Below are 16,302 nucleotides of genomic sequence, written 5' to 3' on the forward strand. Positions count from 1 at the left end.
CTCAGCACCCCGAGTAGCTGGGATTGCAGGCACCCACCACCACACCTGGCTAATTTTTGTATTTTTAGTAGAGACAGTGTTTCACCATGTTGGACAGGGTGGTCTCAAACTCCTGGCCCCAGGTGATTCACCTGCCTCGGCCTCCCAAAGTGCTAGGATTACAAGCGTGAGCCACCATGCCTGGCTGAAGTAGTTCTTTATCACTGTGTAACACATTACCCTAATACTAGTGTCTAAAAACATTAACAGTTATTATCTTAATTTTTGTAAATCAGGAAGTAATATACCACTTAACTGGATCCTCCAATTTACAGTCTCTCACAGGCAGGAATCAAGGTGCCAGCTAGGACTGGAGTTATCTCAAAGTTTGACTGGGAAAGTATCCACTATCCACTTATTCTGGCATTGCTGGAAAGATTCTGTTTTGCAAGAGCCTTCAGTTTCTTCCTGGCTGTTAAAAGAAGGCCAACCTCAGATTCTTCCCACATGGACTACTCTATGGGATAAATCACAGCTCATGGTTCCAAAAGAGACCCCCTCCCTCCACTTTAGGAGAAGAAAGAAAATAGTTGGGAGGGCTTTGTCTTGCATCTTGGATACCAGTTCATCCACAGCAGGATAGAACACTGGTCAAAGGTGTGAGGCCCCCTTTCCAGGTCATGGCTCCTGATGACATTTCTAGAGCCACTGTGGACCCTAAGGGAATCTGCTACCTTAAGGGAAGGATCCAGTTCTGGCAGGATTCATCACCTTCTAACTGAAGAGCCTTTGGACCCTGAATAATCAGCAGTGATACCAGGTACTACATTGAAGGCCTTGGGTGAACCTCTGAGACCTCCTGGCTTCAGTTGAAACTCAGCACATTGCCAGCTGTGGTGACTATAGGATGAGATTTTGTCTGCTTGAGAAATGTGGAGGGAAAAGTAAAAAGGACTTTGTCATGCACCTTAGGTACCAGCTCAACCACAGCAGGTAAAGCGTCAGGTGGGCTCCTGGAGTCCCCAGTTCCAGGACTTGCATCTTGGATAGCATTTTTGGATCTGCCCTGAGGCAGTTAGGGGGCATTGCCCTGAAGGATAAATCCCAGGCCAGGTAGCATTCACCACAAGCTGACGGGAGAGCCCTTGGACCTTAAGGAAACACTGGCGGTATTCCTGCAGTACTCCCCGTGTGCCTGTGGTGGGGTAGCCAAGGAATGAGGCTCCTCTGCCCTTGCAAAGGGGAGAGAAGAGTTGGAAGGACTGTGTCTTGTGATTTGAGTCTCAGTTCAGTCACAGTGCAATAGTACACCAGGTGGACTTGTAACATTTTTGACTTTAGTCCCTGGCTCCAAAACAGCACCTCTGAACTTTCCTGGAGTCTAGGGAAACTCACCACCCTGAAGGGAAGGACAAAGATCTGGCTGGCTATGCCACTTGCTGATTGTACAGTCCCAGGGCATTGAGCAAACATAGGTGGAAGCCAGGGAGTAGTTACTGAAAATATTGGATGAGGCTCAATGCTGTGCTGGCTTCAGGTCTGACACAGCACAGTTGTACTGGTGATGTCCAAAGGAATGCTCCACCCCTAGCTCCAGCTGGCTCAGAACAGAAAGAGATACTTTATTTGGGAGAAATTAAAGGAAGCAACAAAAGTCTCTGCCTTTTAATCCAGAGAATTCTCTCAATCTTGTCCAAAACCATCAAGGTGGTATCTCTATGAGTCTGCAAGAGCTACAGCATTAATGGGTCCCTGAAGCAGGTACAGCTTAGATTACAATACCAAAGTTCTTTAGAATATGTGGAAAACCTTCCCAAGAATGAATGGTACAAACAAGCACAGACTGAGTAGCCTACAATAAATACCTAACTTTTCAATGCCCAAACACAGATGAACATCTACAAGTATCAAGATCATCCAGGAAAACATGACCTCCCCAAATAAACTAAATAAGGCACCAGGAACAAATCCTGGAGAAACAGAGATATGTGACCTTTTATACAGAGAACTCAAAATAACTATTTGAAGAAACTCAAAGAAATTCAAGAGAACACAGAGAAGGAATTCAGAGTTCCATCAGATAAATTTATTACAACAAAGAGATTCAAATAATTTAAAAGAATCAAGCAGAAATTCTGGAGCTGAAAAATGCAATTGACCTACTGAAGAATGCATCTTTTAGTCTTTTAGTAAAAACTGATCAAGCAAAAAAAAGAATCAGTGAGTTTGAAGACAAGCTATTTGAAAATACAAAGTCAGAGGAGGCAAAAGAAAAAGAATTAAAAAAAGAAGCAGGCCTACAGGATCTATTATAGAAAATAGCCTCAAAAAAGCAAATCTAAGAGTTATTGGCCTTAAAGAGGAGGTAGAGAAAGAGATAGGGATAGAAAGTTTATTCAAAGGGATAATCGAGAACTTCCCAAACCTAGAGAACAATGTCAATATCCAAGTATGAGAAGATTAGACAACAACGAGCAGATTTAAGTCAAAGGAAACTGCCTCAAGGCATTTTATAATCCCTTAAACTCCAGGGTCTAAGATAAAGCAAGGATTCTAAAAGCAGCAAGAGGAAAGAAACAAATGACATAATGGAGCTCCAATATGCCTGATAGCAGACTTCTCAGTAGAAACCTTCCATGACAGGAGAGAGTGGCATGACGTATTTAAAGTACCGAAGGAAAAAAGCTTTTACCCTAGAATAGTATATCCAATGAAAATATCCTTCAAATGTAAAAAAGAAATAAAGACTTTTCCAGGCAAACAGAATCTGAGAAATTTTAATAACACCAGAACTGTCCTAATACAAATGATAAAGGGCATAGTACTTCAATCAGAAAGAAAAGGATGTTAATGAACAATAAGAAATCATGTGAAGATACAAAACTCACTGGCAATAGTAAGTGGGCAAAAAAAAGAGAGGATATTAGAACACTGAAACTGTGGTGTGTAAACTTATCTTAAAAGACTAAAAAATAAACCAATTGGAAATGAGAACTATAACTTTTCAAGATATAGACAGTATGATAAGATATAAATAGAAACAACAAAAAGTTAAAAAACAGGGGAACAAAGTTAAGGTGTAGATCCTTTGCTTGTTTGTTTTCTTGTTTATGCAAACAGTGTTAAGTCATTATCAGATTAAAATAATGGGTTACAAGATAGCATTGGCAAGCCTTGTGGTCACCTCAAGGCAAAAAACATATGAGTACAGAAAAAAATAAAAAGCAAAAGACTAAATCATGTCACCAGAAAGAATCACCTTCACTGAAAGGAAAACAGGAAGGAAGGAAAGAAGGAAGAGAAGACCACAAAACAGCCAGAAAACAACAAAATGGCAGGAGTAGGTCCTTACTTATCAATAATAACATTAAATGTAAATGAACTAAACTCTCTAATCAAAAGACATAGAGTAACTGAGTGGATTAAAAACCATGACTGAAAGATCTATTGCCTACAAGATATACACTTCACCTATAAAGACACACCTAGACCAAAAATAAAGGTATGGAAAAGATATTCCATGCCAATGGAAACCAAAAAAGAGCAGAAGTCACTACACTGGTATTCAGCAAAACAGACTTTAAGACAAAATGTGTAAGAAAAGACCAAGAAGGTCACTGTATAATGATAAAGGGTCCAATTCTTCAAGAGGATACAACAATTTTAAATATATATGCACCCAATGCTGGAGCACCAAGATATATAGAGCAAATTTTATTAGAGCTAAAGAGAGAGATAGGCCCCAATACAATAATAGCTGGAGACTTCAACATCTCAATTTCAGCAATGGACAGATCTTCCAAACAGAAAATCAACAACAACAACAAAATAAGACTAAATCTGCATTATAGACCAAATGGATCTAATAGATATTTACAGATCATTCAAACCAAGAGCTGCAGAATACACACTCTTTTCCTCAGCACATGGATTATTCTCAAGGAAAGACCATATGTTAGCCCACAAAACATTTTAAAAAATTGAAATAATATCAAGTATCTTCTCTGACCTCAATGGAATAAAACTAGAAACTAATAACGAGAGGAATTTTGGAAACTATAAAAATACATGAAAATTAGATAATATGCTCCCCAGTCACCAGTGGGTCTATGAAGAGATTAAAAAGGAAATTGAAAAATTTCTTAAAACAAATAATTGAAATACAGCATGCCAAAACCTATGAGATACAGCAAAAGCAGTACTAAGAGGGAAGTTTATAGCTACAAGTGCATACATCAAAAAGGAAGAAAATTTTCAAATAAACAATCTAGCAATGCATCTTAAAGCACTAGAAAAGGAAGAGCAAACCAAATCCAAAATTAGCAGAAGAAAATAAACATAAAAATCAGAGCAAAAATAAATGAAATGAAAAAAAGACAATACAAAAGATCAAAGAAACAAAAAGTTGGTTTTTTGAAAAGTTAAACAAAATTGACAAACCTTTAGCTAGACAATTTTAAAAAATGGGAGATCTAAGTACATAAAATCAGAGATTAAAAAAAGATATTATAACTGATAGCTCAGAAATTCTAAGGATCCTTAGTGCCCACTATGAGTAACTATATGCCAATAAATTAGAAAATCTAGAAAAAAGTGGACAAATTCCTAGAAAGATGCAACCTACTATGACTGAACCATGAAGAAATTCAGACTCTGAACAGATCAAACAAATAATGGGATTAATGCCATAGTAAAATGTCTCCCAGTAAAGAAAAGCCCAGGACTCAATAGCTTTACTGCTGAACTCTTCCAAACATGTAAAAAAAATTAATAACAATCCTACTCAAACTATTCAGAAAAGTGGAAGACAAAGGAAGACTTCCAAATGCATTCTACAAGGCCAGTATTATCCTGATACCAAAACCAGACAGAGACACACTAAAAAAAAAATACAAGAAAATACCTCTGATGAATATTGATAGGAAAATCCTTGACAAAATACTAGCAAATCGAATTCAACAATACATTTAAAATATCATTTATTATAACTAAGATTTATCCCTGGGATGCAAGGATGGTTCAATATATGCAAGTCAATCAATGTGATACATCATATCAACAGAATGATGGATAAAAATCATATATTTCAATTGATACTGAAAAAGCTTTTGATAAAATTCAACATCACCTCATGATAGAAAACATTAAAACATTGAGTATAGAAGGAACATAACTCAACATAATAAAAGCCATAGACAACAGACCCACAGCTAGTGGGAAACTGAATGGAAAAAACTGAAAGCCTTTTTTCTAAGATCTGGAACATGACAAAGATGCCGCTGTCACCACTGTTATTCAACATAGTACTGAGAGTCCTAGCTAGAGCAATCAGACATGAAAAAGAAATAGTGGGCATCCAAATTGGAAAGGAAGAAATCAAATTATCCTTGCTTGCATATGATGTGATCTTACATTTGGAAAAACCTAGACTCCACAAAAAAACTATTAGAACTGATAAATTCAGTAAACTTGCAGTATACAAAATCAACATACAAAAATCAGTAGCATTTTTATATGCCAACAGTGAACAATGTGAAAAAGAAATAGAAAGAGTAATACCATTTACAATAGCCACAAATAAAATTAAATGCCTAGGAATTAACCAAAGAAGTGAAAGATCTCTATAATGAAAACTATAAACACAGATGAAGGAAAATGAAGAGTACACCAAAAAATTGAAAGATATTCCATGTTCATGAACTGGGAAAATAAATATTGTTAACATGCCCATATTACCCAAAGCAATCTACAGATTCAATACAATTCCTATCAATATACCTATGACATTCTTCACAGAAATTGAAAAAAAAATCCTAAAATTTATATGGAACCACAAAGGACCCAGAATAGCCAAAGCTATCCTAAGTAAAAAGAACAAAACTGGAAGAATCACATTACCTGACTTCAGTCTATGCTACAGAGCTATAGTAACCAAAACAGCATGATACTGGAGTAAAAACAGACACATAAACACATAGACCAATGGAACAGAATAGAGAACCCAGAATCAAATCCACACACCTACAATGAACTCATTTTTGACAAAGGTGCCAAGAACATACACTGAGGAAAAGACAGTCTCCAATAAATGGTGCTGAAAAACTGGATATTCATAGGCAAGATAATGAAACTAGACCCCTACCCCTCACTATATACAAAAACCAAATCAAAATGGATTAAAGACTTAAATCTAAGACCTCAAACTATGAAACTGCTACAAGAAAACATTGGGGAAACTCTTCAGGACATTGGTCTGGGCAAAGATTTTTGAGTAATACCCCACAAGTACAGGCAACCAAAGCAAACATGGACAAATGGGATCACATTAAGTTAAAAAGCTTCTGCACAGCAAAGAATATAATCAGTATAGAGTGAAGAGACAACCTCAAGGATGGGAGAAAATATTTGCAAACTACCCCTCTGACAAAGGATATCCAGAATATATAAGAAGCTCAACACATGACAAACATCACATGTTCTCACTTATTTGTGAAATCTAAAAATCAGAACAATTGAGCTCATGGAGACAGAGAGTAGAAGGATGGTTAACAGAGGCTAGGAAGGGAATAGAGTGTTGTGGGGAAGTTGAGGATCATTAATTGGTTTAAAAAAAAAAAAGAAATAGAACAAATGAATAAGACCTACTATATGATAGCACAACAAAGTGACTACAGTAAATAATAATTTAATTTTACATTTTTAAATGACTAAAAGAGTATAATTGGATTGTCTGTAACACAAAGAATAAATACTGGAGGAGATGGATACTCCATTTTACATTATGTTATTCCATGCCTGTATCAAAACATTTTATGTATCCCATAAATATACAAACCTACTATGTATCCACAAAAGTAAAATATTTTTTTAAACTTGATAAAAATTAAAATGGAAACACTACATACCAAATCTATTGGGGTGGAGGAAAATCAGTTTTAAAAGGAACATTTATCCAATCAATGCCTACATCAAAAAGAAGAAAACTATGAAATAAAATTTAACAACATTTCTCAAGGACATAGAAAAATCAAGAATAAACTAAACTGGAAGTTAGGAAAAGAAAAGAAATAATAAAGATCATAGCAGAAATAATTGAAATAGAGAATAGAAAAATAATACAAACCATAAACAAAACTGAGTTAATATTTCAAAAGGATAAACAAAATTAATAAACCTTTACCTACACTAGGAGAAAAAGAAAGAAATTTCAAATGAATAAAATCATAAATAAAAGAGGGTACATTACAACTGATACCACAGAAATAAAAAAGATCATAAGGGACTACTATGAACAATTAGATGTCAACAAATTGGATTACCTAGAAAAAATGGATAAATTCCTAGACACATACACCTACTCAAGACTAAATCAAAAAGAAATAGAAAATCTGAGCAGACTAATAATGAGTACAGAGACTGACAGTAGCAAAAAGTTTCTCATTAAAGGATAGCCCTGGACCTGATGCCTTCATTACTGAATTCTACCAAACTTTTAAAGAAAAATTCATACCACTGCTTCTCAAACTCTTCCAAAAAAAAATCAAAGAGAAGAGAATACTTCCAAACTCTTTCAATGAGGCCAGCATTACTCTGATACAAAAGCCAGACAAGTATATTATAACAAATAAAAATTATAGGCCAATATTTTTGTGAACATGGATGCTAAATTTTTCAACATCAGGGGATGTCAAAAAATCATAGAAAATGGAATTAAATATTAATAATAAAAATAAAAAATATAAACTTTCTCAATAAAAATTCCTTCAAGCTCAAGACATTTTTGTTAAGTGATGATACAAATCATTTAGTCTATCCCTAAAGAACTGAGAATCGTGGGAATTTAACCATGGTTATACACTCTTTTTAGCATTACTAACTGAACAAAAATTTACATTCTAAAGAGTTTTTAAAATTAGGGGAAAAAGAAGTCAGAAAAATCCAAGCCAAAACTGTAAGGTGGATGTCCAGTTATTTCTCTTCTCATAGAATTGCCCTTATTTGATTAGAAGAATGAACAGAAGCATTGTCACGGTGAAGAAGGACGCTCTAGTGAAGCTTTCCTGGGCATTTTTCTGCTTAGTCTTAGGCTAAGTTTCTCAAAACACACTTATAATAAGTAAATGTTATTCTCTGGCCTTCCAGAAAGTCAGCAAACAAAATGCCTTGAAGATCCCCCCCAAAACATTGTTGTTGAAACGTTTGCTGTTGATGGGAACATTTCTACCTCTCGGTAGCCATTGCTTTTATTGTTCTTTATCTTCAGTATTGCACTGGTAATCCATGTTTTATCTTCTATTAAAATACTTGGAATAAATATTTCAGGATCTTGATCATACTTGTTTAAAATTCCCATTGAAAGCTCTGCTCTTGTCTGCAGCTGATCTAGGAATAATTGTTTTGGCACCCACTGAGTGGAAAGTTTGCTGAACTTTAATTTTTCAGTCAGAATTGTGCAAGCTGAACTAATTGAGATGGCTATTATTTCTGCTGTTAATTATCAGACATCTTCAATAAGGACACAAACAAGATGCATTTTTTTCTTCCAAATTGATGTGGATAGTCTGCTGCTACATGCTTTATCTTCAACATCATCTTGTTCTTTCTTAAAATGAGTTATCCATTTGTAAATGGATCATTTCTTTTGGGAATTGCACCCCAAAATTTTTCATAAGTATCAATTATTCATCATTCTTCCATCCAAGTTTTACTATAAGTTGATGTTTGTTCTTGCTTCAATTATAGCAGATTTCATGCTACTTTGATAGGTGCTTTAAAAAAAACTAATGTCTTCTCCTTAGTGCCTCAAATTTGTTCCTGTTGAAATATGTTATAACAAGTTAGTATGAGTTTAATTTGATGCATAAAAATTTGAAATCCATGCAGAGTTATTTCATAATACACATTTTCCATAAACTTCTTGAAGTTCCCTCATACTAGCAAACTGAATTCAAAAACATCCTAGAAGAATCATCCACTATAATCAAATGAGATTTATCTGAGTGGTGCAAGATGGTTTAACATATGTAAATCAATAAATGTGATACATCACATCAACAAAATGACAGACAAAAAACCATATGATCATATCATCAGATACAGAGAAAGCATGTGAAAGAATTCAACATGCTTTTATTATTAAAAAACTTTCACCAAATTAGGTATACAAGGAATACACCTCAACATAATAAAGACCATGTATGAGAAGATCACAGCTAACATTATACTCAATGGTGAAAACTGAAAGCCTTTATCTAAGTTCTGGAAAAAGTGGACAAGAATGGCCATTTGCACCACTTCTATATAATATAGCATTAGAAGTCCACACGAGGGCAATTAGGCAAGAGAAAGAAATAAAAGGTAAGGCATCCAAATAGGAAAAATGAAGTAAAATTGTCAGTTTGCTGATGGCTCGATCTTTTACATAGAAAACCCTAAATAATCCACCAGAAAACTGTTAGAACTAATAAATGAATACAGTCAAGTTGCAGGATATAAAATCAACATTCAAAAATGAGTAGCATTTCTATATACTAGCAACTTTTCAGAAATAAAATCAAGAGAACAATTCCATTTACTATAGCTACAAAAAATAAAATATTTAGAAATAAATTTAACCAAGGAGATGAAAAACCTATACACTAAAAACTATAAAATGTTGATGTAAGAAATTGAAGAAGACACAAATAAATGAAAAGAATCCTGTATTTATGAACTGGAAGAATTAATATTGTTAGAATGTCCATACTACCAAAATCAATCTACAAATTCAATGCAATCTCCATACAAATTCCAATGTCATTTTTCACAGAAAAAAAAGAACAATCTGAAAATTCATATGGAATTAGAAAGTGAAAAGCCAAATAGCCAAGGTAGTAATGAGCAAAATGAACAAAGATGGAAGCATCACACTATTTGACTTCAAATGATATTACAAAGTTACAGTAATTAAAATAGCATGGTACTGGCAAAAAAAAATAGACACATCAATTTTTATAGACAGAATAGCCCAGAACTGAACCCATATATGTATGGTCCATTGCTTTTCAACAAAATTGTCAACAATACACAATGGGGAAAAATAATCTCTTCAGTAAATAGTACCGGGAAAACTGGATATCCACATGCAGAACAATATTAGACACTTATACCATATGCAAAAATCAACTCAAAATATATTAAAGAGTTAAACGTAAGATGAGAAACTACAAAACTAATAAAAGAAAGCATAGGGAAAAATTCCAAAACATTGGTCTGGGCAATGATTTTTGGATTTGACCCCAAATGTACAGGCAACGACAGCAAAAATAAATTGAGGTTACATCAAACTAAAAAGCTTCTTCACAGCAAGGAGAACATATAACCGTGTGAAGAGATAATCTAAGGATTTAGAGAAAATATTTGTAAGCCATGCATCTGAAAAATAGTTAATATTCAAAATACAGAAGGAATTCAAAGAACTTACAAGGAAACAAACAAAAACTGGTTTTAAAATGGGCAAGGGATCTGAAGAGACATTCTCAAAAGAAGACATACAAATAGCCAAAAAATATAGTTTAAAATGCTCAACATCATTAATAATTAGGAAAATGCAAATTAAAACCACAATGAGATATCATCTCACTCCTGTCAGAATGGTTGTTATCAAAAAGACAAAAATTAACAAGTATTGGCAAAGATGTGGAGAAAAGGGAACACTTGTCTGGTGAAAATGTAAACGTGTACAGACATGAAAAACTGCATGGAGCTACTTCAATATAGTAAAAATCAAATTACTGTATGCTCTAGCAATCCCACTTCTGGGTATTTATCCAAAAGATTTGAAATCAGCTTGTTGACGAGATGTCTGCACTCCCGTGTTCACTGCAGCACTGTTCACAATAGCCAAGTTACAGAGTCAACCTAAGTGTTTATTAACAAATAAATGAATAAAATGTGCTACAATGAATGCTGTTCAGCCCTAAAAAAGAAGAATTCTGTTATTTGTGACAATATGGGTGGAATTGGAGAGCATTATGCTAAGGGAAATAATGAAGGCACAGAGAGACAAATATTGCATGTTCTCACTTATATGTGGAATCTAAAACAATCAAACTCATAGAAGCAGGGAGTAGAATGGTGGTTACAGAGGCTGGGGGTGGGGAAATGGGGATATGATGTCAAAGGATATAAAATCTCAGTTACACAAAAGGAATAAGGATTTTTTTGAGACCTATTGCACAGTATGGGAAATGTAACAATAATGTGTTGTACATTTAAAAAATTGCTAAGAGAATAAAGTTCAAACATTCTAACTACAAAAAAATGATAAATATTTAAGGTGATGGACATGTTTTTTGTTTGTTTGTTTGTTTGTTTGTTTGTTTGTTTGTTTTTGAGACAGAGTCTCGCACTGTCGCCCAGGCTGTAGTGCAGTGGTGCGATCTGGGCTCACTGCAAGCTCTGCCTCCCGGGTTCACGCCATTCTCCAGCCATTCTCCAGTCCTGGTGATGGACATGTTAATTGGATTTATTTATTGCACATTGTATTCACGAGTCATAGCATTACTCTGTATCCCATAAATATACACAATTATAAGCTGTCAGTTTACAGTTAAATACATAAATTCATAATCAGTGAACTTGAGACAGGTCAACAAAACTTATTCAAACTAAGCAGCAAAGGGAAAAATTAATGAAAAATAAAAAATAAAACAGAGCAAGACTTCAGAGACACATGAAATAATATTAAATGAACAAGAAGTTGTATAATTTTAGTTACTTAAGGAGAATGAGGCAAAAGAAAGATTCTTAATGTCTGAGAATTTTCCATAATTGTGGAGAGACATCAAGCAACAGATCAAAGAAGTTAGGTAAACACAAAGAAGGATAAATTCAAAGAAAACCACATGTAAGCGTATCATGATCAAATTTTCAGAAGCCACAGCAAAGGGAAACATCTTAAAAGCAACTGAAGAGGTGTGATGGAAGGTATATTACAATCCAACATACAAAAACATGAATAATAACTCATTTTAAGCAGAAATAATGAAACCAAGAAGAAACAAATATAAAGTGCCAAAGGAAAAAAATGCCAATCTAGAATTCTATGCACAATGGGGAGTGACAGGTGAGGGCACTATAGTTGAGTGCTCACCTCTAGGAGGAAACATTTGAGTGGGACGTGAATTATGAGACGAAGACAGGCATGACAGGAACTGGTGAAGAACATTCCACAGTGAAGAAACAGCAAGTGAAAAAGGCCTCAGATGGGCATAAAACTGGCTTGTTAAGGAGGCCAGTGTGGCTGGTTTTTATGGAACAGAAAGAAGACTAGGAGACAAGCAGGAGACAGGCAGGCCGAGCCTTAGAGGCCATGGGAAGGCACAAGAGGAAGCAAGAAAGCAAAATAAAAATGGTGTGAAATACTATCAATGAAAGGAATGTTGTCATTTGAGTGTCAGGTAGAGGATTTTCCTGAAAACGTGCAGATGTGGCCTTCCTGTCCTACATTTTCCCCTTCTAGAGGCACTTGTCTTAATCCATAAGGCCTCAGGCAATAATAGGAAAAACATGGGTTTGAGTAAGTTGTTCTTTTTATAAACCTCTTATCTATCTTTAAAATAAAAGTGGTGCAAGATTGGATTACAAATCATAATAACTGTATCTTACCAAGATGAAAGTAAATAAAATTTTTTCTAACAGAATAAACATGTGCAGAATTTGCCACCATCCAAAATACACTGCACAGAATACCAAAGAAAGTTATTCAGGGTGAGGAAAGTGATTCCAGACGGAAGCACAAAGCTACAAGAAGAAATCTACAACACCAGAAAGAATAAACATGGAGTAAATGTAAAAGACTATTTAAGCTTTTTCAAAGCACTACTGACTGTTTCAAGTAAAAATAATAGCAATATGTCAGAATTTATAACACACATACAATTAAATGTAATAATACAAAGGGTAGAAGGAAGTATTAGGAATCATACTGATATAAAATTCTTTTGTTGTTTGTTAAGTAGGATAATATTAATTCAAGGTAGACTTTGATACATTAAGAATCCATACTGTAATCTCTAAACACCAAATATTATTAATAATGAGCTACAAAGCCCATAGAACAGAGAAAAATCAGATTAGCGCTCAATTAACCTGAAATAAGTACAGAAGGAAAAAGCAAAAGAACAAAAAAGATGAGAGAAATAGAAAAATAGAAACTGATAGACTTAAAATCAATAATATCAGAAATTAATTTAAATATAAATGCTAGGAATGATGTCAGCAAGATGGTTGGTGAAGTAAGAAGTCTTGAGCTCCACTACCCACTAGCCCCACGACAAAATTTAATCAGCAACATCCACAGATTGGAAAACCCCAACACCTGAAAACAAGCTGGAGACACCTGCATGATATGTAAAACTGAACAAAGTCTGAATTAGAAGGGTAAGAGGAACAGTCTCACTCTGACTATGCTCCCACCTCACCCCCCAAATTGGCATAGCACCAGACAGAGAGGGTTTCCCTAACTGTCTCTGTTTCTACAGGAGAAAAAAGAGAATAGGAGGCAGACATCCAGCTTCTCTAGCATACCAAGACACTTCTCAAAACACCTACTTGGGACTTGCTTCAGAGAGAACACTAAAGGAAATGACATGACTTGAATGCCTGGGAGTCAGTTAGAAAAAAAAAAAGTAACCAGCACATGGATCCTGGTGGTACCTCTGCATTCTTGCCAACTGCAGTGTTACATTAGATATCAGCCAGTCCCATAGCACATGTGCCAAACTGAGTTAGTCACCTTTAGAGGCATGGAAGGAAGCACAGTCTAGCTTCAGCTCCTAGACTGGTTGTTTCCCTGCCCAGCCTCAGCACCCATCCCAATAGCCCCACCAAGGCAGAGAGACTGCCACTGCCATGGATCTCTGAAGCAAAAAGACTACACTGGCTTGGCCCAGGAAGGCAGGCAGTAGCTCCACACAGCCAAAAAGCCAGAGCAATTATCCCACCCAATCCAACAGACTCACACTTTTGCAGATCTCAGAAAAATAAAGAGATTACACCACTTTGACCTACGAAGGTAAGCAGTGGCTCCACACAGCCAAACAGCTTGCCCAATAACCACACCAAGGCAGGAAGACTCCCACCTCCAGGGACCTCAGGCAAGCAAAAGAGCTACACTGGCTTTAACCAGGAAGGCAAGCAGTGGCTTCACACAACCAAAAAGCCTACCCAAAGACCCTGCCTCGGCAGGGATATTTCCACTTCCGTGGTTCTCAGAGAAGCATAGAGGCTATAACAGCTTGACGCAGGAAGGCATGCAGTGGTTCCACAAAGCCAAAAAGTCCTCCCAAAGACATCACCCACCTGTATGTATGCATTTGGAGAAATGTAGGAGCTAGTCCTGCTTGAGGTCAAACAGCCATTCAACTCAGCTAAAGGTTCATCCCACAGCTCCAGCCAAAGAGGGAAGCATATCCCCAATCACACATTGTTAGGGACCATAGCCTCAGATCCTTCCTCTCCAGAGCAGCAACACCACCTAACCTCAGAACACACCTGCAGCCCTGTTCAAATACAGATAGAAAATAGCAAAACTGCCCAGCCAGGGAAGACATCTTGTGACCAGCCTGATCAGAGGCCATCAGAGTACTTGGCCAGCAGCTCTGCCTAATAGCAGAGCCCAGCCAGTGGTCTCACCAGTCACTGGAGCTCAGATAGTAGCCACCTCTGATATTGGAGCAACAGCAGCAGCCCAGGCAACTTGAAAACCCACAACAAGTCTTACCTCTCTGGTGTCACCACCAGCTAGCCCTTTCAGAATCACAGACTAGTTAATTAGTGGAGCTCTATACCTGGCAAAGAACACATGTAAGGCCAGAAGATATGAATCTCTCCTCAAAGGTACAGACAACAATGTAAGGATAAGAGAAGTACAAAAAAATCATGGAATCATAACACCTTTAAAAGAAACTAATAAAGCTCCAATGGCAAACCCCAAAGATATGGACAGCTATTAAATGAATGCCAATTCATAGTAACACTCATAAAGAAGTTCAGTGAACTACAGGAATATATATAGAGAAAAATTAAATGAAATTTGGAAAACAGTAAAATGGAAAAAGCAAGACTGACAAATAAATAAAAACCAAAAAAAAAAAGATAGAAATCCTAGAGATAGAGAATAGAAGCACTGAGCTGAAAAATTTAAAACAGATCTTTAATAGCAGAATTGATCAAGTAGAAGAAAGAATCAGTGAGATGGAAGGCAGAGCTTTTGAAATTATCCATTCAAATGAGTAAAAAGAATAAAGAAAGTATATGGACATATGGGACCAAGCTTTTGCACAATAGGAGTTGCAGAAAGAGAATAAAGAGAAAAGGGGCCAGAATGCATATATAAAGAAAAATGGCTGAAAACTTCCCTAATCTAGAGAAGATACCAGCACCCAGATGCAAGAAGCACAGACATCTCAATCAAATTCAAACCAAAGAGGAATTCATCAAGACATATAATAATTAAGCTATCAAAAATCAAAGATGAAGAAAAATTCTAGAACATCAAGAGATAAAAACCAGATTAAATACAAAGAAGTTCCAATACAACTATCAGCAGATTTCTCAGCAGAAACGAGCCAGGAGAGAATTGAATAATACATTCAAAGTGCTGAAGAAAAAAACAAAATGTCAACTAATGCTTTATACTGCAAAGCTTTTCTTCAGAAATGAAGGTGAAAGATTTTCCCAGACAAAAAGAAGCTGAGGGTATGTATCACCACTAGATATGCCTTACAAGAAACACATAGGGAGTTCTTCAAGTCAAAAGAAAAGGACACTAATAGTAACACAAAAACATATGAAAGTATAAAACTCACTGGTAAAATAAGTACACAGTCAACTTATAATACTGTAATGATGGATTGTAAATCACACTTATACATTTAGTATAAAAGTTAAAAGTCAAAACTATCAAAAATAATTATAATAATTTGTTAAGGGACATGCAATATAAAAAGATGTAAATTGTGACATCAGAAATTCAGAATGTAATGTAAGGGGGGTAGGGTTAAAATATACAGTCTTCATTTTATTTAGATCAAAGTTAAGTTGTTTTCAGCTTGAAATAACTTATTATATCTTCAAGATTTTTTGTTCAGCCTCCTGGTAACCACAAAGTAAATACACAAAAAAATAAAAAGCATGAAATCAAAACATTCTCTTAGAGAAAATCATTCAATCACAAAGGGAGACTGTAAGAGAGGAAGGAAGGAAGGAACTATAAAACCATTTGAAAAAATTGACAAAATGGCAGTAGTAGGACCTTACCTTGAATGTAAATGGATTACA

This window comes from Gorilla gorilla, chromosome 7 (genome assembly GCF_029281585.2).
Source record: "Gorilla gorilla gorilla isolate KB3781 chromosome 7, NHGRI_mGorGor1-v2.1_pri, whole genome shotgun sequence".
NCBI lineage: Eukaryota > Metazoa > Chordata > Mammalia > Primates > Hominidae > Gorilla > Gorilla gorilla.